At 37.3% G+C, this 22,143-nt stretch overlaps 1 pseudogene; it reads left to right on the top strand.

Moving 5' to 3' along the window:
- Positions 1-1,841: 1,841 nt before the first annotated feature.
- LOC133866202 (uncharacterized) lies at positions 1,842-21,586 on the top strand (annotated as a pseudogene).
- The last annotated feature ends 557 nt before the right edge of the window (positions 21,587-22,143 follow it).

The following is a 22,143-nucleotide window of genomic DNA, read 5'->3' as shown; positions in this document are numbered from 1 at the left end:
GGTTCAAGGGAGTTCGATCCCACGGGTTCACATAATTTGGTATTAGAACTCAGTTCCAAATCAGGTCAGATTTATTCTTTTTAATTCTTCCATTTGTTTTTTTTGTTTTTTTTTTTCTTTCTCTTTTTCTTGTCTTAGGCGTGTTCTAAGGTTCTCTAGTCTCAGCTGCGATTCCTTCTTCATTCTTATTAATTTAGTGTGTTTGAATTCAGATCTATGATTTTTACAATTGATTATTCGTGTACTTGATTCAAGAATTCAAATTTGTGAATTCTTTAATTGAGTATACAAATCTTTGCTTAAATTTTCAGATTTGAATCTTTGCTTTAATTCCAAGATTTGAATCATTGCTTTATTTTCCAGATTTGAATCTTGCCTTTATTTTTCAGATTTGAATCTTGCCTTAATTTTCCAGATTTAAATCTTTGCCTTAATTTCCAGATTTCAGTCCTTGCCTTAATTTCCAAAATTTGAATCTTTGCTTTAATTTTCCAGATTTGAATATTTGCTTCGATTTTCCAGATTTGAATCCTTGCTTTAACTTCCATACCTGTAATTTTCCAAATTTTAATTCCATTTTCGTTAGCGTTTGTCCTTTGTCTACTTCCATTTCTTGTTGTATAGTTAGCATATTCAAAAGTTGCCGAGTAGTTATTTAAAAAAAAAAAAAGAAATTTTGAAAATAGCTGTTTGATATACTTTGCAATCCGAAAATTGAAGTGATTTGGTGTTGATTGATCTTTATCTTCAAAGGAATCGAATGTATCATCTTTAGTATCTTGTTTCCTAATTGCTCTTTCCTCGTACAAATTCTTTTATATCCGTGTCATTTTATTCCTTTCTTGTTTTTAGAATCTATTGCTGGTTGGAATAATACGAGGTGGTGTCTTGATTTAGTTCAACTAGTTCTTAAAGAACTTGAATGGGAAAACAGGTGAGGTGAAAGACCAAAAGAGTGAAAACACGAGTGGAGTGACAATATTTGAGTGTAAACACGTAAGGGAGTGTGTGAGGTTTTACGACTAACATTTTTTTTTGGTTTTGTAGTGCATTGAAAATGTCTCATAAGAGTGACTCAACACCTAATGAGGAGGTGAATAATTCATTCTTTGTATTGCGGGCCATGCAACAACAGTTTGAACGGTTGAACTTGGTGTTGGAGGAGGTAAAGGATAGGTTGGATCAGCAAGAGGTAGTGATTAGAAATCTGCAAGGTGGGCAAGATAGGAGGAGAAGAAGGTGAAGGTGAAGTTGGCAGTAATTGAGTTCACTGATTATGCAATTATTTGGTGGGATCAATTAGTGAACAATAGGAGGAGGAATCATGAGAGACCTATAGAAACATGGGGTGAGTTGAAAGCCCTCATGAGGCGAAGATTTGTACCTAGCCACAACTATAGAAACCTCTACCAAAAATTACAAAACCTTACACAAGGGTCTAGGAGTGTAGAGGATTACCATAAGGAGATAGAGGTGGCTATGATTCGGGCTAACGTAGAGGAGGAGGATCGGCAGGCAACAATGGCCAGATTTTTAAGTGGTTTGAATAGGGACATAGCCAATGTAGTTGAGTTGCAACATTATGTGGAGGTAGAAGACATGGTGCACATGGCTATGAAGGTGGAGAGGCAGTTAAAGAGAAAGGGGGCAGCAAGGTATACTTCAGTTTCTAGCACTCATTGGAAACCAAAGTGGGATAGAAATGATCAAGCTGTAGTAAAGGAGAAGGCCGAACACCTAAGGGAAAAGATGAGGGAACTAGCAAGAACAAACCCAAGGTAGATTTCCAAAGTTCCAGGAATAGAGATATTATATGTTTTAAATGTCCAAACAAGCGGGTGATGGTTATGCAAGACAATGGGGAGGTGATGACTGATAGTGAAGATGGTAGTGATGAGACGCCCGAGTTGGTCGATGCTAGTGATGATGATGGAGTGGAATACCCCGTAGAAGGTGAGTCTCTTGTTACCAAGCGTGCTCTCAATACGCAAATTAAGATAGACGATATGGAGCAGCAAAGAGAGAACATATTTCATACTCGATGTTATGTAAACAACAAGGTGTGTAGTATGATTATAGACGGGGGAAGTTGCACCAATGTAGCTAGTACCACCCTAGTTGAAAAGTTGAGCTTCCCTTTACTGAAGCATCCTAGACCTTATAAGTTGCAATGGTTGAATGAATGTAGGGAGGTCAAGGTCAATAAGCAAGTTTTGGTAGCTTTTACCATTGGCAGGTATAGTGATGAGGTGTTTTGTGATGTAGTTCCTATGCATGCTGGCCATATTTTGTTGGGGAGGCCATGGCAGTATGATAGGAGGGTGATTCATGACGGGTTTATGAACAGGTACAACTTTGTAAAGGTTGGAAAAACATTCAAGCTTGCTCCTTTAACCCCAAAACAGGTCTATGAGGACCAACTGAAGCTGAAGATTGAGATTGAGCAAAAAAGAAAAAGTGAAAAAGAAAATAGATAGGTGCCTGAGAATAAAGAAAAGAGTGTGGAGCCACGAGAGAAAAAAGAAAGAGAACCTGCAGAGAGAAAAGGAAAGGCAAAGATGAGTTTTTTATGCAAAGGAGAGTGAGGTTAAGAGGGCCTTCTTAGCAGACCAGCCTATGATTTTTCTTGTTTACAAAGAACCTTATCTTAATCTTGATGAAACTAACCAATCTCTTCCTAGTTTGGCTGTTTCTTTGTTGCAGGAGTTCGAGGATGTATTTCCAAAGGAGATGCCGAGTGGGTTGCCACCCATTAGAGGCATTGAGCACCAAATTGATTTCATACCTGGAGCAGTTATTCCAAATCGACCAGCCTATAGGTGTAATCCGGAGGAGACCAAGGAGCTTCAAAGGCGAGTTGAAGATTTGTTGAGCAAGGGGTACATGAGAGAAAGCATGAGCCCATGTGCAGTACCAGTGCTACTAGTGCCAAAGAAGGATGGGACTTGGAGGATGTGCGTTGATTGCAGAGCAGTCAACAATATCACGGTAAAGTACCGTCATCCCATTCCTAGATTAGATGATATGCTTGATGAATTGCATGGCTCATGTATTTTCAATAAAATAGATCTTAAAAGTGCATACCATCAAATTAGAATGAAAGAGGGAGATGAGTGGAAAACTGCTTTTAAGACTAAACATGGACTTTATGAATGGTTGGTTATGCCATTTGGACTTACAAATGCGCCTAGTACTTTTATGAGATTAATGAACCATGTATTACGTGCGTTCATAGGCAAATTTGTAGTCGTGTACTTTGATGATATCCTAGTGTACAACACGAACTTAGATGAACATATTGAGCATTTGAGATGTGTGTTAGGTGTGTTGAGATGTGAAAAGTTGTATACTAATTTTAAGAAATGTACATTTTGCATGGAAAAAGTTGTTTTTCTTGGTTATGTTGTTAGTACAAAAGGTATTGAGGTGGATGAAGAAAAAGTCAAGGCTATCAAGGAGTGGCCAACGCCTAAAAGCATCACTGAGGTAAGAAGCTTTCATGGTTTAGCTAGCTTTTATAGGCGTTTTATTAATGATTTTTGCACCATTGCTGCACCACTCACTGAAATAGTTAAAAAGAATATTGGATTTCATTGGGGGAGTGATCAAGTGAATGCATTTGCTACTATCAAAGAAAGGTTATGTTCTACACCTGTGTTAGCATTACCTGACTTTAACAAAACTTTTGAGATTGAATGGGATGCCTCAGGAATAGGAATTGGAGCCGTTTTAATGCAGGATAGGCGGCCCATAGCCTTCTTCAGTGAGAAGCTAAGTGGGGCGGTTTTGAATTACCCCACTTATGACAAAGAACTTTATGCTCTTGTTCGCGCTCTAAAGACGTGGCAGCACTACCTTTGGCCTAAGGAATTTGTGATCCACACTAATCATGAATCATTAAAGCATCTCAAGAGTCAAGGTAAATTAAATAAGAGACATGCTAGATGGATTGAATGCATCGAGACCTTTCCCTATGTCATCTATTACAAGCAAGGTAAGGAGAACATTGTCGCTGATGCTTTATCACGAAGGAAGGCCGAATTGGTGAAGTCAATTCATGAGAGGGTACGACTTCAAATTACGCAAAAGAATGAAAAGTTTACTTCCCAAGCCAATAAAGGGTGAAGGCATGTCATCTTTGAACCAGGAGATTGGGTTTGGGTTCACATGCGCAAAGAAAGATTCCAAGCCCATAGAAGGACTAAATTGCATCCTCGAAGCAATGGACCTTTTTCCAAATCCTTGAGAAAATGCTTATAAAGTGGATCTTCCTGGTAAGTATAATGTCTATGTTACTTCAATGATTTTGATCTTTCTCCCTATGATGCAGGTGACGATTCGAGGTCGAATCCTTTTGAAGAGAGGGGGATTGATGGGCCACACAGTAGACCAGATCTTAAAGATCCATTGCAAGTTCCAGATGGGCCAATCACAAGGTCAAGAGCGAAGAAGATCAAGGGAGCAATGCAAGGATTGGTGCAATCCACTTGGTCCGAGTTTGCAAATTTATCGAGCAAGACTCCAGCATTCAAAATGGGCTTCAAAGAAGAAAAACCAACTTGAATCAATGTGATAAAAGCGAGAGATAGGGGTGGCATAGCCTAGTGCTTTAGTGCAAACTCTTTATTTTACTAAGTATAGGTGTGTGGGCCTATTTATTTCATTAAGTGGATTTCTTTTATTAGTTATAGAAGTGTTGTTTAGGATGTTTTGGGCTTGATGATGTTCAGCCCATGTCTTTTAATTGATGGAGGCCTTAGTAGGTTTAGGGTTTCATGGAGAAGTTTTAAAAAGACTTGTAGCCACATTTGCTAAACAAGTTGAATGTGAATGAATTTTTTGTTCTTCATAGAAAACTTTTTCGTTTTCTCTACTTGTTCTTGATTGAACTAAGAACTTATCAAAGGCAAACCCTTTGTGGTGTTCTAACCAAATCTTGGTTCTTGAAACAAGATTTCAATGGGTCTAGATCTTTTTGGCTTTCTTGGGTAGGTTTCAATTTGATTGTGGGTTCAAGGGAGTTTGATCCCACAGGTTCACATCAACTAGACTTCGCATGATCAAATCACACAACGGACAACTCTTAGAGAGCTAGCAGATCTTCACAGTTTCTACCTAACACCTTCTCTAAGCTTAAAGGAATTCACTACCAAATTCTATCAATAATACAAGCCTAGAGACCTTTATTTATAGGCTTATGAAAACCAAATTCAACACAAATTCGGAGTTCTTTGGGCAGAGTCAGGACGTAGGCATAGAGCGTCCGGACGACAAATTGCAATCGAGTTCCAAACTTGCTTCACGGATTGCCTTATTAAGGACAGCATCCGGACGGTGATGCCCTAGCGTCTGGACAGTTGCAAGTTGTCTTCACCAAGAGTGTCTGGTGCGTAGTTCAGAATCTTCGAACACTAAGTAGCGTTCGAACGGTGTTGCCCTATCTTTCTGACGGGTCATGCTGTCTATGCTAAGCTGTTCAGAATCTTCTCAAACAATGATGGGCATCCGGGCACTTCTACTGGGCCGTCTGGACGGTCAACTGGGGATTTGACTTTTACTGAGTTGTAAATTGCACAGAATCTTCCAAGAGTCTGGAAATTGCCTTCTTGATGCTTGTGACACTGATACTTGTCATATTAAGGCCTTTCCATAGTTGAGAATTAAACTCTGAATATTCTAGAAAACTCTAGATAAATATGACATCCCTGTTTCAGCAGTACACTTACATGGTAGTGATTTTGTCAACAGAATTAGTCAATAAAACTAACAAATAGTATTTCTTCTGCGGCGAATAAGGGTACTAGTATGAAAATACCTAGTATTGTGATCCTTACAGGTGAGCCAAATTTCTCTAGACTTACTTTTCCAAAGAGATTCCTCTTGAATGAGATATTCATTCAAGAGAGATTTAAGATGGAGCTCATAAGCCAAATTGGTGTCTGAAGATAGGGCTTGTTGAATTTGATCTAACAATTGAAGAGTGGAATCCAAGTTTCGCCCAATGTGACCAGAGATTGAGCAGTAATAGCATTGAAATCCCCAATACAGAGCCAAAGGACATCATAATCTTCACCAAATTTAGGCAAATCCAACTAGAAATCAGAATTATTTTTCTTGTAGAAAGGACCATAAACAAAAGAAATCAACCATTTGCTAGAAGGAGAATCTGAATATCTCCAAACAGAGATAATGTTACTAGAAACATGGAAATAAGCTAATTTTACATCAGATTCCCAGGCAAGTAAAAGACCACCTCTAGAGCTAGAGTGAGGGGCCTTGACTAGCAAAATAAAACCCATTATATGCAAAATGGAGCTAGCAGTAGAAGGAGCGGTCTTAGATTTAGACAAAAAAAAAATGATATCACGATTAGAATTCTTGATCATGGCCTATAGACTATGAATTGTAGAGGGTTGAGCCAATCCTTTACAATTCCAAGATAATATTTTTGAAAATAAAATATAGATGACTTCTAATTAACTCTGTGTGTGTGAACAGTGTGCAACAAAATATTAAATATTGAATTTAAAGGAGACAAATATTTTGTTAACGAAGTGGAAACTTAATTAACAGAAAAACCACTCTGGGGCAGCCAAATCCAGGATATCCACTATTCAGAAGACAAAGCTAGTTACAAAGCAGTTGCACTCACATACCCCTGATGTAGTGGTCATACCTTGAATTCTGACATGTAACCCACACAAACACCTTCCAACCAGATATCCTACCTGAAGGGGTCTTCAATGGAATCCTTTACCTTCGGGCTCTTCCCTAAGACTTAACAGTTGATCAAATCACACACTGGCAATAGCTAGAGAGCCATCAGATGTTCAATATCTCTCTAAACACCCTCTCTAAGCTATAGAGAATTCAATACCGAATTATGTAAATAATACATGCTTAGAGGCCTCTATTTATAGGCATAAAAGACCTAAATCGCTTTGATTCGGTTTTCTCTAGCGGCGTCCGGACCGTAGCTGAGGGCATCTGAATGGACAACTGTGCAACCGGCTTTCCAAATTCGCTGATATTCTTTCCTAAATAGGACTACGTCTGAACGATGTTGCCCTAGCGTCTAGATGGTTGCACTTCTGCTGCACGCAATTTCCATATCTTAGCCTGAGCGTCCGGACAATTGAACGTCTTCTGCACGACTTGCCTTATCAAGGATAGCGTCCAGATGGAATAGCCACGTCGTCAAGAAGGTTTGCAGTTGTCTTCCCATATCTGTGTCTGCGAAGGAAAACCTAATTCTTGTTGAGCTCTGACTGGCGTCCGGACAGATGCACTGGAATGTTGAAATCTTCTCGAACTCTAAATAGCGTCCGGATGTGTTTCCATGACGTCCAGACCGATGCAAGCTTGGGCTGTTCGAAGCTTATCGACACTGATGGGAGTTCGAACAGTATTGCCACTTTGTCCAGATAGATGTTACTGACTGATGAGTGTCCGAACGGAAATACCACGTCGTCTAGACGAAAACAAAGGATCCGAATTTTCTGACTGGAAATCTACACAGAATCTTCCTAGACCATTGAAATAGCCTTCTTTCAGCTTGTGACACTGGAACTTGTCATGAAAAGGCTTTTTTCATATCAGGGAAATAAACTCTGAATATCTGAGGACTCTGAAATCTACGGCATCCCTGTGAAAATAGCAACATTACATAGAAGTAATTTTGTCAAATAGAATGTAGCCAATCAAAACCTAACAATTTTCATGGGACCGAAGGGGGCATGGTCAAGCCAGCCGCCTCAAATGTGTTGTGATCAGGAGAAGATCCTTTGTTAGGCTCACATTCAACAACTAATACCAGTTGTGTAACGCTTATGGGCTTGTGAACAATTTTGAAGGGTTTCCTAGAAATACAAAGAGGAGTAACTGATGGATGAACATCCTTGAGAATACCTTTAGAACCTACTGATGTAACTTGCTGAAAATCACTAGTCATTGGGTGAGTAGAACAAATGGAAGCCATAGTTGTGTCAAGTGTTAAACTCTGAGAAAGGATTGTTAGTTTGTGATTGGTTGCATTCTGTTGGACAAAATCACTTCTATGTAAAGATGCTTATTAAACAGGGATGTGTTATTTTCATAGTCTACATTTCAGTTACATGCTTCAGGAAGACTCTGTGCAGAAATCAAGACAATGAAGTTCAAGTTCCTCGCATTCGTCTGAACAACATGGTATTCCATCCGAACTCCAATCTGTGTCTAGAAGCTTCAAACTATTCCAAGTTGCATCCGTCTAGACATTTTAGCAACACGTCCGGACGCCCTTCTGTGTTCGACAAGTAAAAGGATTTCTTTCCAAAACACAAATATAGGAAGACGGTTGCAACCATCCGAATGCTAGGGCAACACCATCCTGAAGCGGCCCTATTCATGAAAGAATAATTAGCGAATTTGGAAAGCCGGTAGCACAGTTGTCCATCCGGACGCCCTCAGCTACCGTCCATACGCTGCCTAGAGAAAACTGAATTAATGTCAATTTAGGGCTTTTGTAGCCTATAAATAGAGGCCTCTATACATGTAATTTGCAAGAATTCAGTATTGAATTCCATAGTGCTTAGAGAGTATATTTTAGGAGGAGTTGTGCTGATCTACTCACACTCAAGTGCTGTTGTGTATTGCTGTTGTGCTGAAATTGAAGTCTATCTTTAGGAAGGAGCCCTAAGATAAAGGATTCCATTGAAGACCCCTTCAAGTAGGAGACTTGGTTGGGATGTGTTCACAATGGGTTTCGTGTCAGAGTAATAGGAATGTCTCTGCATCGGGGTATGTGAGTGTTACTTTCTATGTACTAGCTTTGTCTTCTGAATAGTGGATTTCCTCGGTTTGGCTACCTCGGAGTTGTTTTTCTCTTAACTGAGTTTCCACTTCGTCAACAAAATATTTGTCTCTTTTAAATTCCACAATTTAAATATTTTGTTGCACGCTATCACACACTTTGTAAATTTGAAGCCAATTTTATTTTTCAATTGCTATCAAAGCTTGGTACACTCTGTTAAGATTTAATTCTTGAGTGTGATCTCTTAACTTCTACTTTTCTCCTTTTATTTCTATCATGTCTCAAAATCTTAATTTTGTTCTGTCCTTTGATTGGACGAACTATGGCTATTGGAAAGCCTGCATGCACTTCTTTTTAAAATCAATTGACGTCTAAAAAATTGTTAAAACTAGTTGGATTAAACAAGAGGATGTAGCAGACGGAATTACTATTGCCCAAACAAGTGCACGACTCTCCAATGATAAAGCCCTATGTCAAGCACTTTCACCATCTGAATTCGCAAGAATTTCAAATTGTGAATCTACTAAAGACGCATGGCAAATTCTAGAAATAATAAATGAAAACACGAAACTTGTTAAATTTGCCAAGCTTCAAATGTTGATTTCTAATTTTGAAGAAATTAAAATGCTCGAAGAAGAGATATTCGGAGAGTTTTACACCAAGATTAGCGACCTAAGAAACTCAATGGTGAGTCTTGGAAAATCAATCTCGGATGTAAAACTCATCCGAAAGATACTAAGATCTTTGCCTGAGCGTTTCAGGATTAAGGTGACTACCATAGAAGAAAGCAAAGATCTGGAGGAGATGAAGATTGAAGAGCTGGTAGTGTTGCCCAGATAATCAACCCCAGAGGGGGGGTGAATAGGGTTGATAGCAAACTTTTCTTTTAATAAAAATAATACTGAATTAAGAACTTAGAACAATATAAGATACAGTATAATGCAGAGAATATAAATGTGAGAACGATAATAAAGAGATAAGGAGAGAGAGATTCAAACTCGGCAATTTATTGTGGTTCGATCTACCTGACCTACGTCCACTCCCCAAGCACACTACTTGAGATTTCAATCCACTAAACCAAACTTTTTGCAGGTGGCGTTCAAACCTTTACACACCAAGAGTACACCACTCATCTTCACAAGGTGGAAAATCTCCTTCACACCTCACAAGGGTCACACCAACCCTCTTGACACAATTGATTGGGGATAGGATTTGAGATTTCTCTCACAATGACAATTCTCCTTTTTGAGATGGATATACAAATAAAACTTTTACAACAATATCTCTCACTAGCACTCTTGTATGAATTGATGTGCAAATTTATTTAACTCGCAAGCGCACGAATTGTATGTAGCATAGTACATGCAAGTGCAAGGTCGAATCCGCAGAGAAGTGTGTGTAAAGAAGAAAAATCAATTTCTATTTTTATTAACTTTATTTTAACCTAGAGCCAAATATTTGAAAGATTTGTCAAGCAAAATAATAAACAAAAATAAAACTGAATAAGAACAATTTATAAAAAAACCACTAAGGTATCGGAATTCACCAAATCAAATCATACACCCTACTCTTGCATTTTATTCATAAATTCAATTTAATAAGCTCGATATTCAAATTCTTAAGTAACGAAGCATGAAAATATTTTAAGAATTCAACTCAAATAAATCACAATGATTATCCATTTTTTAATCGAAATCATCTATTGTATCACGAAAATCACAATAGATACCCAAATCTCAAAGAAATCAATCAATGTATCCATCGATTGAATTACAACAAACATCAAATAAAAATCATCAATCTAAAGAATATGATTCAATAAATTGACATGGAATTTGAATATACATAAGAACATTGAATCTATGCATATCATGACAAGAGCATAAGTGTTATCATTGATGAGGTTTCATCCTCAACCTTAATTGGGGATTTTAGCCTTTAATAACTAAAAACACTAAAAACTATTGAAATGAAAACATAAAATAACAAAAGCGAAGAACAGAAAGTAGAACAGAAATTTAATAAAAGTGAAAAGAAAACAATGGATTGAAATTATGGGAAAGAAAGGAAGAACAGAAACTAAATAACAATAAACAAACAAAAATTAAGCAACAAATAAAATTGAAATGAAAGAAGAACAACTAAAAATTAAATAACTTTAAATTAAAGCGATTAATTAAATAGCAAAGAAAATAAAGAAGAATTGAATAACTTCAAATTAAAAGAAATAAGAACAAAGTAACAACTTACAAAAGAAAAGACAAGAGCTAAGACAAGTGCTCTGAAGAGAAAACTGATATGTACAATGATCAATATCTCAAGTGGTGCCTAGCATGGGGTATTTATAGCAGAAAATTAGGTTAAACCCAACTTTTACAAAATGACACCTCTACCCCTCAAAACCCCAATAGGAGAAAAGAATGTTAGGGTTTAGAGCCATATTTTCAAAATGGCACCTCTACCCCTCAAAACACTAATAGGAGAAAAGAATGCTAGGGTTTAGGCAAACTTTTACAAAATGGCGCCTCTACCCCTAGAAAACCCTAATAGGCTTGTCAGCAGTCGTCAGAGCATTGGAATTCATGCATGCCACGTTAGCCCTAATTGTCGCTTGACAAACTATTTTGGTCGATCGATCGACAATGCGCTAGATCGAATATCTTGGTCGATCGATCGACATCGATGCTTAGCCCTTGTGCAGTGGAAACTTAGTTAAGAAAAAAACCACTCCGAGACAGCTAAATCCAGGATATCCACTATTCAGAAGGCAAAGCTAGTTACAAAGCAGTAGCACTCACATACCCTTATGCAGTGGTCGTACCTTGAACTCTAACGTGTAACCCAACACGAACCCCTCCCAACCAGGTTTCCTATCTGAAGGGGTCTTCAATGGAATCCTTTACCTTGGGGCCAACCCCTAAGACTTCAATTCAGCACAGCAACAACACGCACATCAACGGCTTAAGAGAGAGTAACTCAGCACAATAACTCTAAAATATAACTCTTTAAGCACTAAGGAATTCAATACTGAAATTCTTGCATTTCTCAAGCCTATGGACCTCTATTTATAGGTTGCAGGTTGAAATGAGCGTCGGGCTTGATAAACCTAGGCGCCGTCCGGATGAACAACTGTGCGATCAGCTTCCCAAAATTTCGCTGAAATTCTTTCCTGTTTTGAGCCGCGTCTGGACGGTCAAACTTTAGCTGCACGCAATTTTCATATCAAGGCCTCGCGCGTGTTCGGACCAAGGGAATGGTCATCCGGACGGTTGATTAGATGCACGCAATTTCCATATAGTAGCTCGCGCGTCCAGACCATTAAGGCTGTCTAAATTTTGAATGCACAACATGCCTTATAGATGAGAGCGTCTGAACGGGAGTCCACATCGTTCGAATGGTTGCAGCAATCTTCCCATATCTGTGTTTTGGAAAGAAATCCCATAGCTGGTCGAACACTGAGTGTCGTTAGGACGTGCTGCTGAAACATCCGGGCGGATGCAAGCTGGAACAGTTTGAAGCTTCTCGACATAGAGGAAGGTCCAGACGGGAAGTTCTCATTGTCCGGACGGATGATGCTTTGGACAGTTGGGCGTCCGGACAGATGTTGCTTGACTGATGAGCGTCCAGATGGAATACCACGTCGTCCGAACAGATGCAAGGGATTTGACAACACTTTCTTGAAATCCACACAGGATCTTCTAGAAACAAATCTCTGAAGAAGACTTTTGAAAACTGGTTGAACCCCTGATTAAAAGCATCATTGTTTATGTTACTGACTGATGAGTGTCCAGGCGTTTCACTAGGTCGTTCGGATGATAAACTCGGGATCCGACTTTTGCTGAGTTGTAGACTTTGCAAAGTCTTCTTGGAGTCTAGGCATTCCTTCTAGACTCTTGTCATAATGAGGCCCTTTCCATATCAGAGAAATAAACTCTAAACTGATACGGTATCCCCGTGAAATCAGCAACAGTACATGATACTGATTTTGTCCAGCAGAATGCAGCAAACACAAAAACTAACAAAGGGACCTTTGGCCATTCTAGGACAAAAATCACTTGACTGGTTAAATATACAATCCCGGTCCAAAGCAAACATATACTCCCCCTTGATGTCTCAACAGGACAAGGGTAAACAGAGTATATAAAATCCACAGACAAAAACATTCTATAATCCAAAACAAAAGGAAAATAGAGAAGAGTCTGCAAATGGCCAAAAAGAGAGGAACAAAAATCCTCCAAGTACCAAATCCCGCTGATCCATTGAAATCACGTAGCAAAGAGAAAGCCGTACAAAAGGCTGGATTTGTACTACTTCGGCTTCTAGATCTGGAAGCCGGGAACCATGGACTAGAAAACCTTCAGTCGCTTGATTTTACAAAGCCTGAACCTGGTTATCCACAGATTAACATCCTCTAAGCAGCTCGTTTGCAAGATAAAAGAGGAGATTCACCACCAAACCTCTAACTGTTACAGATCTGAGGAGGATGCTGCGGAAGGCTATGCATGAGCTAGGAAAAAAAGCTCATCTTAATCCTGAAACCTTTGGAACTTTGAACATCCGACTTCAATAATAGTCAGTTTTCTAAAGGATCCATCTGTCAAACATTGTGCTGGGAGCAGCTGGATGTCATATTCCTGAACCAAAACCAACCAGAAATATCTCCAAAAATACCATTATGTCCTGTTAGTTCCAAAAATAATGTGGTATTTAAGACGGCTGTCAAATGGATGCAAAAAAAAAAAACATAAGCAATGCAGCTATTCATAAGGCATAAATATATCAAGATCAGCCCAGCACACAGACAGAAAAGGATTTTCATGCATAATATATCAAGAGAATATTCCAATCACCAAATATTTCAATATTCTAAAAAGCATAAAACTTAAAAGAACAAAGGAAGATACAGCAAATACCATGGAATGAGAAGAAATATTCAGAAAATGCCAAAATTTCGGAAAAAAATCGGCGAGAAAAAGCACACAACATGACATGATAAATTACTAAAAATGGAAAGATGTGTGTATGGCAGAGAAAGCGACGCAAGTCTTAAATCTGTGAGATCCCGTTGGACGTGTCACTTAACCGTTCGTATAGCTATTACTAGGTCAGTGTATGGCAAGACTGTGCTCGTCCGGATGTGAGAATAAGTCCGTCTGGACTCTTCACACTGAAAATCTAAAACTTGAGGAAAATCTGCATAAAAATATTTTTCCCTACAGTTAGCTTCAGAACATGCATATATAATCAACTAATAAGGCAGTCAAATAGCATTGCAAAAATATGCAAAGATATAAAAATGAGAGTTAAGTATTCAATAAGCACAAATTTCCCTACAGGTAGAAATTTTAAATAGATTACTCAACTCATGCAATGCGTTTGTGTGTGAAGACTTTTCCCAAAAGGTATAAATTTAACTGATATGACAAAACCAACCAGATTTTCTAGACAAGAGAGAAAATCAATGAAAGATCAGTCAAAAGTCAAAACTTATCTTACTAGGGCCTAGCCACCCTCATCTGATACACTCCCCCTAAGATGCTACTTTTAATTGTACCATGAAGGAGAAGGTAAAATTTTACTTGCACCATGTAGGACAAGATATAAAGCTAATATAACACAGAAATTAGAAGAATTACTGCTTGTTTCTTATTGGTGCTGCAACCTGGAGAGAATGCTAGAATTTTTAGGCTCTAGGTTCAACTAGCATGTTGGTCAATTTGACCATCTTGTTAAAAACATCTCTCTTATTTAGAATTTCCATAAGCAAAAAGTCAGAGAGGAAAATAAGTACCTTAGAGGAGCCTTGGATAGTGCACAATATTTCATCGCATGAGAAAAGCAACTATCTATCATTAAGATGCAGCAGGAAAACTTAGCATATATCAGACAAAAACTCTCAATCATATACAAGCATATTCAATTAATACACAATGAATTGAGATATCAGGCAAAAACACATACAATATCTGAAAAGTTATCAAAATAAAAAATAAAATGCTGCAACTTCTCACCCAATTTTTTTTTTTTTTTTTTTTTATGGTAAAAACAATAAAACAGAAAAACAACAAGGACATGCTTATGGAAAAGGAAATAACATCTAATCCTAGAATTTAAGGTAAAATCAAACATGTTCTCAGGGAGAAAGGCTTAGAAATACCAAGACAAGAAAAGCAGCCGCCCGACTTGCTTTAACTATCATTCCCAAAAAATATCTACAGATGTTTCTCAAGACAACAAGAGAAAATATAGGGTATAAAATAACCGGTTCCTCAAACAAAATGCAAGGCATGAATAAGATATGACATGAAAAATAATGCAATGCAAACATACCTGACATGCACTAGGATTTAGGAACCAAAATCCTAGGCATGGTGAGACTTCACCTTTACTAGGTGAGTCCACTCCCCCTCAAGGGGTGAATGGTCTCATCATTCTTGACCCATACTTGCTTAACCCGTGGAGATGGTTTGTGGGTCATGTCCATGTTGGCCATACTCCTTAGCATACCTTGCATCAGGCTCAGTAACCCTTCTTTACCATGGTTGCTAGTGGGCTTCTGTGGCTTTCTCTTGTAGCGCCTTGGTTTCTTCTTCTTTGATTTGCCACTTTGATGCCTAAGAACAAACAGATGCTAATGCCATGGAGCCTGAAATGTCGTAGGAGGTAGAGTGCTTGATGTAGCTCTTGTTGGCAGCTCCTTCTGAACCTTCGACTTCTGAGCCTGGAGCTGTGGACATTTGGGTCGGATGTGACCGGTGATGCCGCAGTGATGACAGGTGGGCAAGCTTCTTTCGTTTGAATGCTTCTTGACATTCTTTGCAGAATTATAGTTAGCATTCGTACAAATAACATTGCTCTTACCTTTTATATGTCTCCTATGCAGAGGGACATATTTTGATGAGGAAGAATCTTCAACTTCACATTTCCTCAGAGCAGCCTGCTTAATCCAAGGCCTGTGGGATTTCAAAAAATAACAATTTGGCCTAATATAACCAATTTTCCCACAATTATGACAAGTAGGAACAAACTTACCTCATGTTCCTGATTCCTTGGACTTTGGCATCACATGATTATTTAAGCAAGAATTTTCTAAACAAGCTGTATCTACTATCAAGCTTAATATCAATAGAATCTAATTCAGAATCAGAAGCATGTGAAGTAGAAGTACTCATATCATCAACAATTAAAGCAGACTTGTTAGAAATATCTGAATGAATACAAAGCATGCTTTTCAAATTATCACTTGAGAATTTTTTCAAGAGAGCTTAAGATTCTTTTAATTTATTCTCAAGTGTATCAATAATGTCAAATAGCATGGTATTCTCAGATCTCAAAGAGTCAATCAAAACATATGATTCAGATAGCTGAACAATCAAAGACTCTTTTTCTTGCTTCACCTTTTTGAGCTCTTTTGGAGAAACAATTTTATCCAATTTAGCAAAAACTTTAGATAACTAAGAGAAATCCATGATAAAAGGTGTAATAAAAAAATAGAAGTCACAAAGAGATAAGGATCACACTCAGGAATTAAATCCTTTAAACAGAGAGTACCCGCTCTGATACCAACTGAAAAATTAAAATGACTTCTAATATAAACAAGTGTGTACAAAGATGTGTGTAACAAAATATCAAAATGCAGAATTAAAGGAGACAGATATTTTGTTAACGAAGTGTAACACCCCATATTTTAAGATATTAAATAAAATATCTTAAAATATGATTTATGACCTAATAATAAGGTAAAAGAATAAATATGAATATTTATGAAAATAAATATTCATTTAGAAGCATTTATAGTTTTAGTTTGATAAAAACTCAAACAGACCTTAAACTTTGGAATAACGGAAACAGGGTCAAACGAACTCCGTTTTGGTCGATTCAAAAACCAGAACGCTCATCTCGGTGTCCTCTATCTACATATAAAATTTCATAAAAATCAGAGTTTTCTAGATTTGCCGAAAGTGTCCGTGAATCTACTGCCCCTGGACTGGGCAGCATGCATGTGTAGATTCTGCCACGTCATCGCCGTGTCACCCTATTGATTTTGTGATATTTTGTAACCAATTAGTCCTATTTATAACTTAGTTTCATTTCTTAGTAAACCCATGTGCCAAATCTAGTTAGGATAGAAATATTTGCTATAATTTGATTTGATTTTATTTGATTTGTGATGATTGAGATTTTAAGATATTTTGTGGGGTGTCAAATTTAGTTAGAATAGAATTTATTAGATTAGATATTATTTGATTTTATTTGATTTAAGTAATGATGAAACCCATGTGCCAAAATACACATGAAATGCAAATTCATATGAAATGCAAATGCATGTAGATATTTATCTAAGTAATGATGACACCCATGTGCCTTGGAGGATAAGGCTAACTCCCATCCATTAGATCAAAATGTGTCTACTTGATCCTAGCCATTCATTCCCTTATAAATAGAACTAAAGGGGAAGGATGCAAAATAAAAACCCATCAAGCTTCACACACACCCACGGCAAAGAGAGAGAAAAGTGCGCTTTTGTGTGCTTTTGTGTGGTCGAAGGCTTGGAGTGTGTTATAGGAAGTCTTTTGGTAAGCTTCCAATCATTAATTTCATTGATTTTATGCATTTAAGTTTTGATTTCATTAGTTTAAGCTTGATTATGTTCATTATGTGTTTATGTTCAAAGTTGATCACTTATTTACCAAATATGCCATTATGATGCCCAAATTCAATTGGGTATTCCTTAAATGTGCCGTTATGCTGTCAAAAGTTTTGAAAGATTTTTTAAGCATTAGTTATAAAAGCGTCATTGTTCTGCCAAATTTTATAAATGGAATTATTCATAATTATGCCGTTATGCCGCCCAATATTCTAAAAGTATTTTTAGACATTACTAATCTAATGTTGTTACTCAGCTCAATTGGAATTGGTTATGTTATATAAATAAATAGCTTTTATGATAAAAAGTGTTGGTAAAACGATTCTTATGTTAATAAGTATTTTAAAATGCAAAAGGGTATTTTGGTCATTATTTATAAATGTTGTTATAATGCCCATATGGAATATGTGGCATTATAATTAAACCATTTTTTATATGCTGTTATTATGTTTAAATGATTTTTGCAATTATGTTAAGGTTTAAAAGGTTAAAAATAAAATAGTGTTAATATGAGTTTATTAGTGAATTGTACTAATTCACTATTATTGGTATTAAATTATACAGCAGCTAATATTTATGTGAACACTTTTCTAAAGCAAAGAAAGAACTATAAGTATTTATTACTTACTGAGGGTGATGCTGAATTTCCATAATGTTGTGGTTTCTGTTTTATTTAATTGTTTGCACATGTGGATTTTGCATATTTTGTTATTTTAATTAATGAGTTCAATTATAACAAAGTTGGGAGTGACCTCTGCCAACGGATCAGGGAGTGACGTCTGCCTGAGCCAAAAATATTAATAAACAACAGAGTAGGGAGTTACGTCTGCCTACGGAACAGGGAGTAACGTCTGCCTGTGCCAAAAAGATAACAAATTGTTAGAGGAGTGACGTCTCCTTAAAACTGGCTAAACGGGAGTTACGTCTCCTATCATTCGCTAAACGGGAGTTACGTCTCCTATAACACGTTAGACAAGAGTTACGTCTCTTAGACTCTATTAAATGAAATTACGTTTCCTTAAATCTATGTGTTAGAGTTACGTCTCTATAAGATCGAATGCAAGAAGCTCATGATTTATTTTATAATAAAACTGTGCATATAAAATTGTCATTACTTTATATTATTGCATTGTGTTGCATTTACTTAAATAAATCAGCACTCATATTATTATTGAAAACAGCGAACTCACTTTAGTATTTTGTGTTGTTGTTTTCCTCTCCGTATTGTGTGATAATACAGGATATGAAGAAGAAGAATATCGGGACTATCCAGACTCTTAGATGGTTCCTGATACTAGTTTTTGAGGCGAGACTGCCTCCTTTTTGGGAACTACCATGTTGTAGTTCATTAACTTAGTTTAAAGACAATATTTATAATTCTGCAGTCATGTAGTCATTAAACCTTAGATATTTTGGCTTGTATGACTATTTATGCCCTGTGAGGCATGACTACTACTATTTTGTATAATTATGCTGACTTATTATATCTATCTTGAGGTATTTCAGTAGAAGCTCTGATGTGTTACTTAATTCCTAAGTCTGTATTATATTTATATATATTTCGTTGCCAATATTTAACTCTGATGAGTTAGTAATGTCACGTGAAAAATCAAAAAATTTCACTTACGCTTTTTGTAAAAGCGAGGCGTTACACGAAGTGGAAACTCAGTTAAGAGAAAAACCACTCCGGGGCAGCCAAACCTAGGATATCTACTATTCAGAAGACAAAGCTAGAGCATCAGGTTTAATTGCATTGCATGATTTTCTACTTGTTATATCTTTGTTTGCTTTGCAATTTAGGAACCACTATTATTTGCCCCCTATTTCTCTTGTTGCTCTTGAGAAAACGTTGCAGGTACTATTTGGGAAAGACAGAAAAAGCATGCGGGGCGACTGTTTTTTGGTAATTTTGATCCTTCTCAGGTTTGATCTTGCCTTACATGCTAGTCTTATGGTTGTTTACCTTTATAACATGTTTTTATTGTTTTTCATAAAAATAAAAATAAAAAATTGGGGAGAAGTTGCAGGAATTTTATTTTTTCTTAATATATTAGATATTGCATGTATTTTTGTCTAATATCTCAGTTTATTGCACATTAATTGACTATGCTTATATATGATTGAGAGTTTATGTCTAATATCTACCAAGTTTTTCCAGTGCATCTAAATGCTAGATAGTTACTCTTCTCATGCGATAATTTTGTGCACTATCCAAGGCTCCCCCTAAGGTACATTTGTTTCTCTCTGACTGTTTGTTTCTGAAAATTCTGATGAGAGAGATTTTTTGTAAGAGAGTCAAATTGACTAACTTGCTAGTTGAACCTAGAACCTAAAAATTCTAACATTCTCTCTAGGTTGTTGCACCAAGTGATAAAAAGCATGCAATTAAAAAATAAATATAAATAAATAAAAAGATCCACTGCTTTTGTGCTAAATCTATTCTTGAACTTGTCCCTAAAGAAACAATCAGTGACCAAATCATTACAGAAACAGACAGTCACTAAAGAACTAAGTAAAAGAAAAGTGCAACATCTTAGGGGGAGTGTATCAGATGAGGGTTGCTAGGCCTTAGTAAAATAAGGTTTGACTTTTGACTGATCTTCTTTAATTTTCTCTCTTGTTTAGAAAATTCAGTTGCTTTAAGTCATAGCAGTGAACTTCATACTTAATTGAGAAAGTCTTCACACACACACACATTGCATGAGTTGAGTAATCTATTTTAAATTTCTATTTACAGGGAATTTTTGTGCTGATTGAACTCTTAACTCTCTTTTATATCTCTGCATATTCTTGAGATGCTATTTGACTACTATATCAGTGGATGATACATGCATGTTTTGAAGCTGACTTTAAGGAAAATAAATTTTCTACAAATTTTCCTTCAGTTTCTGTTTTTATTGTGAAGCGTCCGGACGGTCTCCTCTTGCATCCTGATGGGTACGGCACAGACGGCAAGACGATTAGGTAAAACGTTCGGACGCGCACGGTTCTGCTGAATACCTATTTGGCATCTCGCGTCCGGACAGCTACCCTATAGGGTTACATATCGCGTTTTAGCCCTAGCCGCCGCATCCCTCTTCCACTTTCTCACGATTTTTATTTTTTTTTTCTTAGCATTTTGGTGAGTTTTCTCATGGGTTCTCGCATAATCTTGGCCACTTTTGTCCTTTTCTGTCCTTTATCTCCTTCCCAGGTATTTTGGTATATACTTTATCTTCTTTTCAATTATTTTAATTGATAAGATATTTTTATGGAATATTCTTGGGATAAAGACTGCATATCTGTTTGTGATATATTCTGCTGAGTAGGGATTATTTATTATGGCATTTAATTGGACTATGTTAGATTATTTTGCATGGTTGTAATTTTTGGGAAGTCCATTTTACTGTCCTTATAATGCCGGATTTTTCTAATATCCTTGAGGTTATTTTTGGCAAATATTTGTGGTTATTCTTTGCAAAATTATGTCTGCCAATAGCCCTCAGCGTAGAGTTTGATAAAGGATAGAGAAAGACATGGTTGCGTCCAGAGCCAAAATAACCAACAGGCCAGTCATTCCAAAGAGGAATGTTGTCAGAGCTAATATTGTGGTAGCTCCTCTGGATGTCATCTTTGAGATTATTCAGACTTACAATTGGGGCTATCTCTTCAACTACACCTGCATCATGCACACCAAGCTGGTCAAAGAATTTTATGCTCATCTAGAGGTGGTGCAGAATGACAAGAGTGGCATTATTCTTCAGTCCACTATAGAGGGGCATGTCATTCTGGTTGATCCTTAGGTCATCAGCCAGATCATTGGGGTACCAATGCTTCAGATTTCAGCCAGCCCATTCAATGAGGTAGTGGAGCCCCCTACTTTAGAGCAGCTTAGGGAATTCTTTCATGCTGTTCCACAGGGAGAGGAGCGAGCTATTATTATTAGAATCGATGCTTTGTCTCCCCTGCATTGCTTGCTCGCGAAAATTATCCAGCACAACCTCTGGCCTATTGTTAGGAGGAGTGATCTGATTGTGAAGAGGGCTCAGTTCTTGTATGACATCTGCCTGAGAATGCCTTTCTGCTTACGCAAGCATGTTCTTGATACTATGCTAGAAGCCCGAGATGAGAATAATACTAGTCTTCCATTCATCTGCATAATCAGTTAGATCATTCTACAATGTGGCATAAATGTTTCTGGAGAGCCCAAGATGAAAATTCAGGACCCCATAAGCAAACAGACCCTGATGAAGTCCAATGCCCAGCTGAGGCATGAAGATGAAGCCCCTCACCCACATCTTGCTCATGTTGAGATGCTTGATATTGCATCTTCTTCACAGACTGCTCCTCTGCCTCCACAGCATGATGCAGGCAGTTTATGCTCAGATTTTAGCTGCTTTAGAATCTCTACAAGGGGGTATGAGTTCTATGTAGCAGGGATTCACTCTATGCAGCTAGAGATTCACTCTATCAATCTCCGTGTGGAGCAGTGCCAGCTGGACATCTAGAAGTGTTTCCAGCACCATCATCCGTCAAGTAGTGATGACGAGGATCATCCACCCATGGCTGAGGATGATTGATTTTATTTGATGTTTTGCTTTACTTTGAGACATTTTATTATTTTATTTTGGATACTTTGTAAACATTTTATAACTCTTGGATTATTTTTACTCTGTTTATGTAACGCCCCGCCTTTTACAAAAAGGCGTAAGTGAAAAAACATTTT

Source organism: Alnus glutinosa, chromosome 4 (assembly GCF_958979055.1).
Source record: "Alnus glutinosa chromosome 4, dhAlnGlut1.1, whole genome shotgun sequence".
In the NCBI taxonomy this organism is placed as follows: domain Eukaryota; kingdom Viridiplantae; phylum Streptophyta; class Magnoliopsida; order Fagales; family Betulaceae; genus Alnus; species Alnus glutinosa.
This window is presented reverse-complemented; position numbering and strand designations above follow the sequence as displayed.